The 16,149-nt window shown below is 39.5% G+C and overlaps 1 protein-coding gene across 15 annotated transcripts in view; it reads right to left on the bottom strand.

Moving 5' to 3' along the window:
• The window catches only part of RAPGEF2 (Rap guanine nucleotide exchange factor 2), a 275,244-nt gene that overhangs the window by 129,551 nt on the left and 129,544 nt on the right, over window positions 1-16,149 (bottom strand). The window contains exon 1 of one of the 15 annotated variants that reach the window (XM_070386462.1): window positions 12,160-12,315. The exons of the other annotated variants lie outside the window; for them this stretch is intronic. The gene's annotated coding sequence lies outside the window, so the exon portion shown is untranslated. Of the gene's footprint in view, window positions 1-12,159; window positions 12,316-16,149 lie in introns of those variants that run through there. 15 annotated transcript variants of the gene reach the window in all.

Raw genomic sequence — 16,149 nt, 5'->3', positions numbered from 1 at the left:
GGAAGGCATGGCTACCCACTCCAGTATTCCTGCCTGGAAAACGCCATGGACAGAAGACCTTGGCAGGCTAGAGTCCACACGGTTACACAGAGTCAGAGACAACTAAACTGACTAAGCTTGCTTGCTCGCTCAAGGAAGTAAACAGGTAAGTCAACATTCTCACTCTATCAGCTTGTGACCTCCAGCAAACCAGCTTGACTATCCTCACAGTCTAAACTACACTCATTTCTAAGGTTATCAGTGAGAATAGGCCATCACTTAAGTCATTTCCTGCTCCAAAATTCTGTTTCTATGGAAATCAAAGAGTCATACTTAGCATTATCTGAAAAATCCTTTAAAAATATTCACACATACACATTCTCATAAGCATACAAATATTAAAGTGCTTTTTTTAAGCTGAAAAAATAGGAAAACTATAACTATCTTATCCTGTTTGTTATGTTATTTCACATGTAATTAAAATGACCTAAAATTGTAAATATTCTTCTCTTAGTTTAACAATTAAATACCACTAAAATTACAGAAAATCCTCAACACACACAAAAATTTGCTTCTAGCTTTTTAAACTACTTACTTGCAATTTAATTTTTTTACAATGATGCTTATAATTTAATGATACACTACAAATTAAGAAATAATCTCAATGTGTTAGCAAAATATGTAGTAGGTTTCAAGCCATCATTGCCCATTTAATCCTGTTACAGGACTGGGTAAAAACATATGTTGCATGCTTAAAGTTTATTACTAAATAAAACAACATTAAAATCCAAAGAAAATCATGACTCTAAGCTTTTTTCCTATTTTATTACATTACAGAACCAGACAAGCATCACAAAAGTAATGATAGAGTGGTTTTCTTTTTTAAAAATTTCATGTAGTAAAAAAAAAAAAAAACCCAAATGTATGTAATGCATACAACATTCATATGACTAAATAAAAAATAAAAACTGTTAGAACTGGGCTTCCCTGGAGGCTTAGTGGTAAAGAATCTGCCTGCCAAACCAGGATCCCTGATCAGGGAAGATCCCACGTGCCATGGAGTATCTCAACACGCCCATGCACCACCGCTATGGAGCCTGTGCTCTAGAGCTTGGGAGCCACAACTGCTGAGCCCATGTGCTGCAGCTACTGAAGCCCGCATGCCCTAGAACCCACGCTCTGCAAAAAGAGAAGCCACCGCAATGAGAAGCCTGCACACGCACCTACAGAGTGCCCCCACTCTCTGCAACTGGAGAAAGTCTATGCAGCAGCAAAGACCCAGTGCAGCCAAAAATATAAATTATTTTTTTAAACTGCTAGAACTGAGTTGCTTATAAATTTTAGCAACAAAAGTAGGAACATCCATACGAATAAACTACATGGTATTTATTTTATGCCTAATTCTTACAACACCAACTCCCTACATCAGAATTAAGGCTGTTAATCCTCTTACAATTAGCTACTTGTTCAACAGAACTTTATGGCTGAGGTGATATTCACATATTTAGTTGCACTAACACTATTACTTCAGAGAAGGCAATGGCACCCCACTCCAGTACTCTTGCCTGGAAAATCCCATGGACGGAAGAGCCTGGTGGGCTGCAGTCCATGGGGTTACTAAAAGTCGGACACGACTGAGCGACTTCACTTTCACTTTTCACTTCCATGCTTTGGAGAAGGAAATGGCAACCCACTCCAGTGTTCTTGCCTGGAGAATCCCAGGGACGGGGGAGCCTGGTGGGCTGCTGTCTATGGGGTCGCACTGAGTCGGTCACGACTGAAGTGACTTAGCAGCAGCAGCAACACTATTACTTTAGAGATGAAACATGTGCATCCCCTAAAATGTGCTACCAAAAAAAAAAAAAAATGTCTACACCTTTTACAGTGTGAGCTGTGCTAAAATCTAACGAAACTCTTTTGGAGCCACAGAAGACTCAAGTTCTACTGACTGTCACAAAGATGTAAACCATAGGAGAAATAGTAGACTCCTGTCAGATTAATTCTTTGACTACATTGAGGGGGAAAAGGCAAATGCACAGAGAACACACTCTACCAAGGGAGAATAAATTACATCACTTATCCAAAAGTTTATTGTTTCAAACACAGTTAAGAACCTAAAAGGAAAGAGTGGCCTCAAAAAAGACAAAGCATAGGGAATTCCCTGGTTGTCCAGTGGTTAAGACTCTGGGCTTTCATTACTGAGGGTGCAGGTTAGGTCCCTGGTTGGAGAGCTACGATCCCACAAGCTGAGTAACGTAGCAAAAAAAAAAAAAGAGACAGAGAGAGACAGGTATAGTTCACGAATGCATTCTCTGGGCTAATGCAAGGCCTTTTGGCTCCACTGCAAAGAGGAGTTACTCTTAGCTTACAATCCAGAAGCTATAAGGTAGGAATGAAATATGTCAGCTACAAATCCATTAAGCCACAAAATACTTCTGCTTCTACTATCTGATTCTTTGACTCAAAAAATATATGAACAAAAGGAAGTAAACACCATTATCTACTAAGTTTTGATCAAGTTGTATATAAATAAACTTTTAAAAATATGATACTGGAAAACTTAAGTATAGAGACAAAAAAAAAAAAACCCAAGGTCCAGTGGTTGGGACTCTTGTGTTTTCCAGGCCCTGGTTTGATCCCTGTCAAGGAACTAAGATCCTGCAAGCTGCATGGCACAGCCAAAAAAAAAAAAAAAAAAAAAGAAAACCAGATAGAGACATATAGGAGACAAAACACCCACAGATAATACTAAGATCAATTCGTTTAAATATTTAGATGATTTAGTAGAAAGAATTGCACAGAAATCTTCAGGTTTGCAAATGACACAGACATTTAGATAGTAAAGCACAGAACAAAGCTAGTAAGAATAAAGTACAAGACATTTTTATAAAGTTTTATGTGCATGTAAAACAGCAGTAAGGACCCAATCTGCACAAGGAAATACTCTATGTGAAAAGTGATCAAATATACACAGTATGTAAGATAAGACCAAACAACAAAGGGTTCTCGGGTTTCAGTTAGAAGTCAAATGAAAACTAGAAGTCTTTCAAGTCATTAGCACAGCAAACTGCATACATAATAAATAACAAATATTAAACAAAGACACACCTCAAAAGGAAAGACACAATAGGAAAAATAAAACCTGAAAATTACCATACGTACCATCATAGAAAACCACATAAATCTACAATAGAGCACTAGGCTAGAAAAGTTTCTAAGGGGAAAACCACAGAGCTGAAAACTTTCCAATGAAAAATTTAAGGACAACCAAAGGGATTCCTGTAAAACCAGAGGCATAATTAAAAGAATATTTCACTCAGTCTTATTAACAGCAGCTGAAAGTTGGTATTATTTAGATTGCTAAAATCATGACTTAAGGAAATTTAGAAATGATACAGACTAAATAAGAACTTGGTTAATTTTAAAAGTACAGCTACAATCCCCGGCTTCCCTGTTGGCTCAAATGGCAAAGAATCTTCCTGCAACTCGGGAGACCTGGGTTCAATCCCTGGGTTGGGAAGATCCCTGGAGAATGGAACGGCTACCAACTCCAGTATTCTTGCCTGGAGAATTCCATGGATAGAGGAGCCTGGTGGGCTACAGTCCAAGGCTGTCACAAAGAGTCGGACACAACTGAGTGACCTGTACTTCACTTCACTTCATAATACCTGAGGGCTTTAAGAAAAGTCAGAAATAGAAAGACTGTTCCAAAGTCATTTGACTAAATTCTCCTCCAAATGTTCCTTGGTGCGACTGTCAGAAATGAAGTTACTCCTATCAAACGCAATCTTTTTTGTTTTTAAGCCTTATAATTAAGGCTTTCTTTTTAAATGAACAATGCAAAGAAACAGAGGAAAACAATAGAATGAAAAAGACTAGCAATAGCTTCAAAAAACCTGGAGATACCAAGGTAACATTTCATGCAAGGATGGGCTCCATAAAGGGCAAAAATGGTAAGGACCTAACAGAAGAAGAAGAGATTAAAAAGAGGTGGCACGAATACACAAAAGAGCTATACTAAAAAGGTCTAAAGGAGCCAGATAACCACAATAATGTGGTTACTCAACCAGAGTCGGACATCCTGGAATGTGAAGTCAAGTGGGCCTTAGGAAGCATTACTATGAACACAGCTAGTGGAGGTGATGAACTTCCAACTGAGCTATTTCAAATCCTAAAAGATGGTGCTGTTATAGTGCTGCACTCAATATGCCAGCAAATTTGGAAAACAGCAGTGGCCACAGGCCTGAAAAAGGTCAGTTTTCATTCCAATTCCAAAGAAGGGCAATGCCAAAGAATCCTCAAACTACCATACAGTTGAGTTCATTTCACGTTAGCATGGTTAGGCTCAAAATCCTTCAAGTTATACTTCAATAGTACGAGAACCAACAACTTCCAGATGTACAAACTGGGTTTAGAAAAGGCAGAGGAACCAGAGATCAAATTGCCAACATTCACTGGATAATGGAGAAAGCAAGGGAATTCCAGAAAAAAACATGTATATCTGCTTCACTGACTACACTAAAGCCTTTGACGGTGTGGAAAATTCTTAGAGACAGGAGAACCAGACCACCTTACCTGTCTCCTGAGAAACCTGTATGCAGATCAAGAAGCAACAGCTAAAACCAGACATGGAACAGTGGACTGATTCAAAATTGGGAAAGGAATACAACAAGGCTGTATAATGTCACCCAGCTCATTTAACTTACATGGGGAGTCCATCGTGCGAAATGTCAGGCTAGATGACTCACAAGCTAGAATCAAGATTGCCAGGGGAAATATCAACTACCTCAGATATGCAGATGATACCACCCTAATGACAGAAAGTGAAAAGGAACTAAGACATAGTAAGCCCTTACTGACTTGGGATTTAGAGTCCAGGGGATGATATAATGGAAAGAGAGCAGCTATTGTAGTTGAGAATATTGTTTCTCAATACACTCTACTACCAGTTAGCTGTGTGATCTTGAGCAAGTCACTTCATCTCTCTGGGCCTTGGATAAGTATATTAAATAATAATGAAGAGTGAAAAAGCTGCCTTGAAACTCAACATTCAAAACACTAAGATCATGGCATCTGGTATCATCCCTTCATGGCAAACAGAAGGGGAAAAAGTGGAAACAGAGACAGATTTTATTTTCTTGGGCTCCAAAACCACTACAGACAGTGACTGCAGACATGAAATTAAAAGACACTTGCTCCTTGGAAGGAAAGCTATGACAAACCTAGACAGCACATTAAAAAGCAGAGACATCACTTTGCTGACAAAAGTCTGTATAGTTAAAGCTATGGATTTTCCAGTAGTCATGTACACGTGTGAGAGTTGGACCATAAAGAAGGCTGAGCACCGAAGAATTGATGCTTTCAAAATGTGGTGCTGGAGAAGACTCTTGAGAGTCCCCAGGACTGCAAAGAGATCAAAACAGTCAATCCTAAAGGAAATCAACCCTGAATATTCATTGGAAGGATTGATGCTGAAGCTCCAATACTTTGGCCACCTGATGCAAAGAGCTGACTCATTAGAAAAGACCCTGATGCTGGGAAAGACGGAAGGCAAAAGGAGGAGGCAATAGAGGATGAGATGGTTAGATACCTTCACCAATTTAATGGACATGACTGAGAAAACTCTGGGAGATAGTGGAGGACAGAGGAGCCTGGCATGCTGCAGTCTATGGGGTTGCAAAGAGTTGGACATGACTTAGGAAGTGAACAACAAAGAGACTACACAAAGTGGCCTACAAATTCAATGGAATCTCCATCAAAATCCTCCCCAAAACATTTTTTTGCAGAAATGGAAAAAGCAATCTTTACATTCATACAAAAATGCAAGAGGCCCTAATTAGCCAAAACAATCTTGAAAAGCAACAAAGTCAGAGAAAGTATGGTTTTGATTTCAAAACTTACTACAAAGCTGAAATCAAACTACTGGGTTAAGTAGTACACCAAAACAATGAAGCTGGATCCTTACATCTCGTGACATACAAAATTAAACTGAAAATGGAGCACTGACTAAGTAAGAATGCCAAAAATGATAAAACTCTAAGGGGAAAAAAAAAGAAAACAAACAAGGATGAGTCTTCATTACCTTGGATTTGACAATGGACTCAGATATGACATCAAAAGCATCAGCAGCAAAAGGAAAATTAAATGAACTTCACCAAAATTAAAAACTTTGGTGCAAAGGACATTATCAAAAAATGAATAACACAATCTACAAAATAGGAGAAAATATTTGTAAAGCATGTATCTGAGAAGGGTTTAAGATCCAGAGTACATAATTCCTACAACTCAATAACAAAAAGACAACCCAATTAAAAAATAGGCAAAGGACTTGAATAGACTTTTCTCCAAATGGCTGACAAACACACGAAAAGTTGCTCAACATCCTTAGTTATTAGAAAAAAGTAAATCAAAAACACAAGGAGCTTCTCACCAAGTTGCCCACTCTCCCTCAGACTGTAGTGTACGGCTGCTGCTGCTAAGTCACGTCAGTCGTGTCCGACTCTGTGTGACCCCATAGACGGCAGCCCACCAGGCTCCCCCATCCCTGGGATTCTCCAGGCAAGAACACTGGAGTGGGTTGCCATTTCCTTCTCCAATGCAGTAAAGTGAAAAGTGAAAGTGAAGTCGCTCAGTCATGTCCGACTCCTAGTGACCCCATGGACTGCAGCGCACCAGGCTCCTCCGTCCACGGGATTTTCCAGGCAAGAGTACTGGAGTGGGGTGCCATTGCCTTCTCCCCTGTAGTGTACTACAGCTTAATAAATCTTGGCTATGCTTTCTACAGAAAAATAAATAAATAAAAACACAAAATGGGCTTCCCTGGTGGTCTAGCAGTTAAGAATACACCTGCCAATGCAGGGGACACAGGTTCAATCCCTGATCTGGGAAGATTCAACATGCCTCGAGCAACAAAGCTACCGAAGCCCATGTGCCTAGAGCCCATGCTCAGCAACAAGAGAAATCACTGCAATGAGAAGCCGGAACACCCAAAGAGTAGCTCCCACTGCAGCAACTAGACAAAGCCCGAGCACAGCAACACAGACCCAGACAGCCAAAAATAAACAAATCTTAACACACACAAACATACCACACACGAAACAAAAACTCACATTGAGATACCATTTCACATCTGATACTGCATGTGAATGAGATACTAGAATGGCTATAATAACAACAACAAAAAATAGCAAGTGTTGAAGAGAGACTGGAACCTTTCTGGAAATGTAAAACGGTGCCATAACTGTGAAAAAGAGTTTGGTAGTTCCTCTAAAAGTTACACATAGAATGAACAGAAGACCCAGCAATTCCACTCCTGGATAAACATCCAAAAAATATTAAAAATACAGACCCAAACATTTGTACACCAGTTTTCACTGCAGCACTCTCTGCAATAACAAAAGGTGAAAAACGCCACAAGTGTCCATCAACAGATGAGTGATAAACAAAATGTGATATATACAGACAATGGAATATTATTCAGCTATGAAAAGGACTAAAGAGCTCATAAGTGTTACAACATGGATAAGCCTTGAAAGCATTATGCTAAGTGCCACAGCCAGTCACAAAATGACAAATATGGTATAAGATTCCACCTACATGAGATATCTAGAATAGGCAAATTCATAAAGACAGAAAGTAAACTTGAGGTTTCCAGGCCTTAGGGGAATGCCTAACAGCTACAAAGTTTCTGTTTGGAGCTATGGAACATAAGTTTTGGAGACAAGTAGGAGAAGGCAACGGAGAAGGCAATGGCACCCCACTCCAGTACTCTTGCCTAGAAAATCCCATGGATGGAGGAGCCTGGTAGGCTGCAGTCCATAGGGTCGCTAGAGTCAGACACGACTGAGTGACTTCACTTTCACTTTTCACTTTCATATATTGGAGAAGGAAATGGCAACCCACTCCAGTGTTCTTGCCTGGAGAATCCCAGGGATGGGGGAGCCTGGTGGGCTGCCATCTACGGGGTCGCACAGAGTCGGACACAACTGAAGCAACTTAGCAGCAGCAGGAGAAGGCAATGGCACCCCACTCCAGTACTCTTGCCTGGAGAATCCCAGGGACGGAGGAGCCTGGTAGGCTGCAGTCCATGGGGTTGCAAAGAGTCGGACAGACTGAGCGACTTCACTTTCACTTTTTACTTTTATGCGTTGGAGAAGGAAATGGCAACCCACTCCAGTATTCTTGCCTGGAGAATCCCAGGGACGGAGGAGCCTGGTAGGCTGCCATCTATGGGGTTGCACAGAGTCGGACACGACTGACGCGACTTAGCAGCAGCAGCAGTGGTAATTAATTGCACAATAGTGTGATTGTAAGTAACACTATTTAAATGATTAAAATAACATATTTTATGTGCTACACATGAGCATATTCACAATTTCTTTAAAAATGTATTATCAGAGAAACTTATCAAGACTTTTGTTTGTTTTAGGGGTTTTGAGTTTTTTGGCAAAATTCAGGACTTCAATTTAAAAAAGTAGTAATTCCACTTTGCCCAAAAAAGAACACACGTTAGGGGCAAAGGAAGTTAAGTTTGATGACTGAACTACACCACTGATTAACTTGGAATCAATCTCTTTTCTATACTAAGTCCGCAATGAAGTGATAGAACCTGGACTGGCAATCCATTTCATATATGATAATATACATGTTTCAACGCCATTCTCCCAAATCATCCCACCCTCTCCCTCTCCCACAGAGTCCAAAAGACTGTTCTATACATCTGTGTCCCTTTTGCTGTCTCGCATACAGGGTTATCGTTACCGTCTTTCTAAATTCCATATATATGCGTTAGTACACTGTATTGGTGTTTTTCTTTCTGGCTTACTTCGCTCTGTATAATAGGCTCCAGTTTCATCCAGCTCATTAGAACTGATTCAAATGTATTCTTCTTAATGGCTGAATAATACTCCATTGTATATATGTACCACAGCTTTCTTATCCATTCATCTGCTGATGGACATCTAGGTTGCTTCCATGTCCTGGCTATTGTAAACAGTGCTGCAATGAGCATTGGGGTACACGTGCTCTTTCAATTTGGTTTCAATTCTGGTTTCCTCGGTGTGTATGCCCAGCAGTGGGATTGCTGGGTCATAAGGCAGTTCTATCTCCAGTTTTTTAAGGAATCTCCATACTGTTCTCCATAGTGGCTGTACAAGTTTGCATTCCCACCAACAGCGTAAGAGGGTTCCCTTTCCTCCACACCCTCTCCAGCATTTATTGTTTGTAGAGTTTTTGATAGCAGCCATTCTGACTGGCGTGAAATGGTACCTCATTGTGGTTTTGATTTGCATTTCTCTGATAATGAGCGACGTTGAGCATCTTTTCATGTGTTTGTTAGCCATCTGTATGTCTTCTTTGGAGAAATGCCTGTTTAGTTCTTTGGCCCATTTTTTGATTGTGTTGTTTATTTTTCTGGAATTGAGCTGCAGGAGTTGCTTGTATATTTTTGAGATTAATTCTTTGTCAGTCGCTTCATTTGCCATTATTTTCTCCCATCCTGAAGGCTGTCTTTTCACCTTGCTTATAGTTTCCTTGCTTATAGTTTTTATTTTATATTGGAGTGCAGTTGATTAACAATACTGTGTTAGTTTCAGGTGTGCAGCCAAACGTTTCAGTTATACTTACACATTTACCTACTCTTTTTCAGATTCTTTTCTCATTTAGGTTATTACAAAATACTGAGCAGAGTTCCCTGTGCTATATAGTAGGTTAGTGTTGTTTATCCATTTAATATATGTGCTCAGTCACTCAATCGTGTCTGACTCTTTGTGACCCCATGGACTGTAGCTCGCCAGGCTCCTCTGTCCAAGGAATTTTCCAGGCAAGAATACTGGAATGATTGCCACTTCCTACTCCAGGGGATCTTTCCAGCTCAGGGATCAAACTCTTGTCTCTGTGTCTCCTGCATTGCAGGCGGACTCTTTAACACCAGCACCACCTGGGAAGTCCAATTTTACATGTAACAGCATGTATATATACCTACCCCCAAATTCCCAATTTATCTTCCATCCTTCATCCCTGGTAGCCTGAAATCAGTTCTGAAGAGTCAATTATACCCACATTTTCTTTCACCCAGCATTATTCCATTTTTATTTTATTCCTGGTCATAAATTAGAGGGTCTCCCCATTGTGCCAGCCCAGTCTTCATATATATATGGAGAAAGTGGGAGAAAGAGAAAGATGCTCACTCATGTACAATTCTGCTTCCTATTTGTCTTCCAAAGCTTACTGGACACAAACTACATAATCAATATTGTTCACTTGCTAAGTCATGTTCAACTCTTTGCAGTTCCATAGACTGCAGCACCCCAGGCTTCCCTGTCTTTCACTATCTCCCAGAGTTTGCTCAAACTCATAAACTATGCAACCAACACAGAGGTTACAAGAAACTCACTAAATGTCACCCCTATTCTTAGTTTATATTCTATGGAAGATGAGTACACAAGAGGTTGGTGATAACAGGCAGAATAGCGAACTATGAGTTTCATAAAAAGAATGTCATATTTCCTGACTATAATGCATCTCAAAAACAAAATGAATTTCTTGAATGTCAGAGTTGAGAAAAAAAACTTAGAAAATCATATAGTACAGGGTCTCCTGGCCTTTTTTTCCCCTTCAGCTTCACACATGAAGCTATGCCAGAATCCAATGTGCTACATCAAAGGCCCTCAAACATTTTGATTTAGAAAAAGGCCCCCAAGGAGTTTTAATATGTATGACCCACCATCCTACTCTGCTCATGAGAAATGTTCAATTTTCATTCCATAAGCGGGAAAACAAAGCCAAGCTACCTCAAAATAGGTTAAAAGAGATGCCCCAAATCACCATCAGGCTTCATGGCATGGTTCTGTGATCTACACTGACCTCAGCCTCTCACTTTCTTCAACAGCCCTTTTCCACACTCAATAATATAAAAACTCTGGTCCTTGTAAGCTTGACATGTATGAGTAATAATTCCCAGATATCCTCAGGAATACTGCTATAGGGCATCACATTTACCTGTAAAGCATAATGCAACAATAAGTGGGGAACAGAGCTCTGTGGAAAGGTGGATTCTCAGGGGTTGGCTCACTCACTGGCTAGTTGAGTGAAAAAGACAAATCAGCTTTTGCGATTCAGAAAGCAATTCGAATTCAGCAAAATTACAAATGACCATCAAGTGTTTGAGGGTTACCCTGGGAGAGTCAAAGGTTTGAAAGTCAAATCTATAAAAACCAAGCCTCCTCAGGCAGCTGCTGCCAGAAATTCAACTACTAGCACATCTGCTTCTTTGAAATGGCACTCATAATATGGCGTTCCAAGATAAACAAAGATATTTTTAAAATTTAAGCTCCTTAATTTTTAAAGTGACACAGCTTTTTTTAAACTCTGAATTTAAATTCTTTAAAAAATTGTCTTCTGGCAACTTCAGCCTTTCTATGTACACATGCATTTGTGTATGAGACACAAATATTTATTTAACTGTCTTTCAAAAAAAGATGTAGGTAACAGTTATCAATAAGACTTGGTCTGAATAGTTAAAAAACCTGTTAGCTCTTTCTACACTTGATGCCAGCCTTTCACAAAAGTCCACAAAGTTAGAAAGAGATAAGGAGAAACAGAGAAGTAGGGCATTTGTGTTGTAAGAACACCATTAGGCTTCTGATTCTACACAGTGTGAATATTTAACTACTATAGTCTCTAAATCCTTCTAAATTGTTCTGTCAAAGGGCAGCATATAGCCTGGCTTTCAACTATTAATCTCAATGTAATTTCAGAACATCCTGATAATCTTAGACTAAACCACCAAAGATGACAACCAGAAGTGATGCAGACTCACTTTAGGTCAACTATTGGTTCTCTGTGATATTTTTTTAAGTTAAACTCACAGAAAATGATTAATGAAAAGACTACCTGCAGCATAACAAATACAAGATAGCTAAATGTTCACAGTCCTCAGTAAAACGAATTGAAGAATGGTTGTTCCAAAAACAGTTTAACAATCCAGATTTTCATTCCCATTAAGCTTTTTTTCCCTTACAGAACAAACTAAAAATTAAAATATACACGGACAAAAAATTTACTAAATGTAGTCTCCTATATAATGTAAAATAGAAAAAAAAAATGTTAATAGTCTGATAAACTTTCAAGTCCAAGGTTCACGACAAGAAACCCCAGTTGTCCGCAGGTATCAAATCTTACCTAGTTGTCACAGATACCCACAAGCCGTGATTCACCGGGCAGGGTTCCGCAGGCTCTTTCTGAGGTCAGGCCACCTTGCCCTGTGCTTCTGTGACCACATTTTCCCATCCAAGTTGAGTCCTGAGCGCTTCTAGCACTGTGTGTGTCTACAAAAGGCAGTGAGTGGCTGAGCACAGAAGCCTCTTCTGTCAGTGTCCCTAAACTTGCCCTTTGTATACAAGGGCCCCCGCATTCCTGCTGTGCGTCAGAACTGCCCAGTGGAATGCAACTCCTCAGTACTGGAATGTAAACTTTTTCATGTCAGGCTACATCCACACAGCCATCAGACTGCGTCTACACTGGTGGGCAGTCCTAATTTACAGAATGTTTAAATATGTGATTCTCCGATACCGATTCTTCATATCTTCATTTCTAAAAAATGAGTACAGTTGCTAAAATGTACTGAGATTTAAAATAAATGACTGGCCTGATGCTCCTAAAACAAAACCAATAATATCTATGTAGGACTTACCAAAAATACTCACATGAAAAACTGTCTTTAGATACCAGAACAGCATAAACAGTTAAGAAAAAGAAAAATCTAACAAGTAACTGCTGATGCAATCAATTCCATTCTCAAAATCAGTAGACTCTACAGGAATACATTTTAACAGAAGAGCAAAATGGTTTGAAAGGCATCACTTAATCTTTTAAAAAATATTTAGTCCTCACTCATTAGTTTAACAAACAAGCCAAGAAAAAAAAAAAAAAAGTAACAGCTATTTATACTAAAAACGTACACACTGAAGTTGTGTGTGTCTAAATTACAAACGGTTCTTAAACTGTGGCCTGGAACAGGCTATTTCAGAAGTAACTGGGAAAATGAAACAGGCAGCTTTTTGGAGGCTCATTTAGAAGTATTCTAATAATCATCACCCCGCACAGATGAACAGAGGTTTGCTCCTCTGCAGAGCGAATCTCCACATTTAACCTTTGCTTATAAAAATAGAGCGCAATAAAAAAAAAAAAAAAACCTGTTAGGGGAAGGCCTCAGAGCTATGTTTTATGTTTTCCCCGCTCTGTAGCCCGTGGTCTATTTAACTATATAAGAACTAGACATCTGCTACTTACGCTATGAACATTTTGATCCCTTAAAATAAAATCTAACCTGCACTGTCTTCAGTACCTCTGAAGCAAGAGCGCTGCCTCCTGCTAGAGGAGCCGGGTCTCTGCAGCCACCAGCTCGCCCCATCGTCCCTGTGTTTTCTCTCCCTGGGTGCACCGAGCTGCAGCCTGTGTGGGGAGCCGGCATTCCTCTCGGCGGCCAATTTCCTGCTTCAGTGACCCACCCACCCCTCCTGGCTGCAGTTCAGAGTTACGCATGCTGTGCAAGCGGGCACTGTTTCCGCATACCAGCCTCATGACCACAGCAGCTGCCTGACAGTCACTCCTTATCAATTTCTATTAATTCATTATCCACTCTTGTAAGTCAAGGGCAAGTAGGGAAATCTGCAGTGTCTGTTCTCCTCTGTGTCTTCAAGGTCAAATGCTTAGATGTGCCGAGCAGGGCGGTTTTGGTACTGACATTTACCCAACCTGTACTACACACACTACTCTCAACCACCAAAGGGATGCTGAACTGTACACCTGGCTGGAACAATTATCCTGGAAAAGATGAGCATACATATACATCCAAACAACATGGGAAAAGTTGAAAGAGGCTGCTTTTGCCCTTATTTTTCCCTTCTAGAGAAAAAAGGTGGCTCTTACCTCGCTGTATGGGGGTGAAGAGAGCAAGCAGCTTTTGTCTCTGCCACAATCTACCCAGCAAAGGACTGAACAGTGATGATGACTACACTTTGGTGGGGTCTGTGTCCTCGTGACCAGCTGCTGGAGGACAGCTCAGCTAAACTGATCCGCTGCTATCAGTCTACTCAATGCCATCAGTGGCACGAACGGGTCTCTGCTGATCACAGGGCTTTGCGCACAGATGGCAGCTGATCAGTTTGTATAAAAGTTATGGTCCATACAGCTCTCCCTTCAGCTTCTGGATGCATGCCTTATCCAAAATGCCTTTGTTACAGGGTGCTCCCTGTTTCATTGTGCAAAGCTCGCTGTGGAGAAGTTGGAAGAGGCAAGAAAGCTCTTAGCTCTGAAGTCTTATTTTACAATGTCTTGACTTTTATAAAATTCATTACAAGTAAAATAATTAAGAAGAAACTGAGGACTTCATTGGCAGTTCAAGGGTTAAAACTCTGTTCTTTCACTGCAGGAGGCACAAGTTAAATCCATAGTCAGGAACTAGAACCCCATATGCCACAGTGCGTGGCCTATTATATAATTTTTTTTTTAATTTTAAAAAAGAAATAGCTTAACAGACCTATGTAACTTGCTAATGAGAAAAATGGTAGATGAATTCAAATGAATGGTTCGGATTGATCCTAACCAGTAAGAACCTGAATTGATCTCAAGAATCAAACATCTCAAGTAACTGCAACAAAACATCTGATATTCTTTTAAGGCTCATATAAATGGCACCAAAACCCAACCCCAGCCTCCCCCAAATCTGGCACATATCATAAAATATGCTGAAATAGCACATGTCTTTGTAAGATAGGACCTCAACAAGAATTTGGGTCACTTGAATAGTACTGCATTCATGAAACTCTTGGAAGTTAAAAGAACACTTTTCTAAGAAAGGAAAAGCATATATTGACACATGACTAGTTTCTCACAAAGATATCAAGTTACAAAATGTCAATTTTTTGAATTCATATGAATGAAATGTGAACTTTTCTCACAAATCATACTTATCCTGTTTTTCCTTGTTTTATAAATAATTGTTCCTTCTAATTCTACCAACAGTAACCCTGGCAATACTGTTTAACTTATTTCAAATCTGCTTTTATAGAATGAAGTAGTTAAAAACTTATCACGTATCATCAAAAAATAAAATACTTAGGAATATATTTAATGAAGGCTATGCATGACCTGTACACTGAAAACACAAAAGGATACTTAACCCTACAAAGAAAAATAGTAAAAGACCTAAATCAATTCTGAGCTATACCATGTTCATGGTTTGGAAGGCTCAACATTAAGATAGCAAACCCTCCCAAACTGATCCACAGATCCAACACAATTCTAATCAAACCCTAATACTGACAAGCTGATTTTAGAATTTATATGGAAAAGAAAAGACATAGAAGAGTTAAATAATTTTAATACAGAAAAAGGTGAGGGATTTACACTACATGGGTTTTACTATAAAACCACAGGGTATTGGTATTAAGAACTGACATGTAGATCAACAGAACAAAAGAGAGTTCAGAAACAGACCTGAAACAAATATAGTCTAAGTAAAGCGTGAAGAGTCCCTCAGTTGTGTCCGACTCTTTGAGACTCCCTGGACTATAGAGTCTGTGGAATACTCCAGGCCAGAATACTAGAGTAGGTAGCCTCTCCCTTCTCCAGGGAATTTTCCCAATCCAGGGATCAAACCCAGGTCCCTGGCATTGCATGCGGATTCTTTACCAGCTGAGCCACAGGCGAAGCCCAAAAATACTGGAGTGAGTAGCCTATCCCTTCTCCAGTGGATCTTCCTGACCCAGGAATCAAACCCGGGTCTCCTGGATTGCAGGCAGATTCTTTATCAACTGAGCTATGAGGGAAGCCCAAATATAGTCTACTGATTTTTTTAATAAATATGCTAAGGTAACTTAACGGATAAAAAATATTCTTTTCAATAAATGGTTCTGGAACAGGCAAATATAAGTATCAAAAAACATTAAGAAAACCTCAACCCTTATCTTACATCATACATAAAAATTAAATCAAAATGGATCTCAGGCCTAAATGGAACAGCTGAAACTTTAAAATTTCTACAAGAAAAACATGAGAAAACCTTTATGACATCAAGTTAAGAAAAGATTTCTTAAATAGGACACTACAAGTAGAAACTAAAAAAGAAAATGCTGACATAAATGAACTTCATGAAGGTGAAAAAGTTTT

This window comes from Bos mutus, chromosome 17 (assembly GCF_027580195.1).
Source record: "Bos mutus isolate GX-2022 chromosome 17, NWIPB_WYAK_1.1, whole genome shotgun sequence".
NCBI classification, from domain to species: Eukaryota; Metazoa; Chordata; class Mammalia; order Artiodactyla; family Bovidae; genus Bos; species Bos mutus.
Note: the sequence above shows the minus strand (reverse complement) of the source record. Positions and strands in the feature narration are given on the sequence as shown.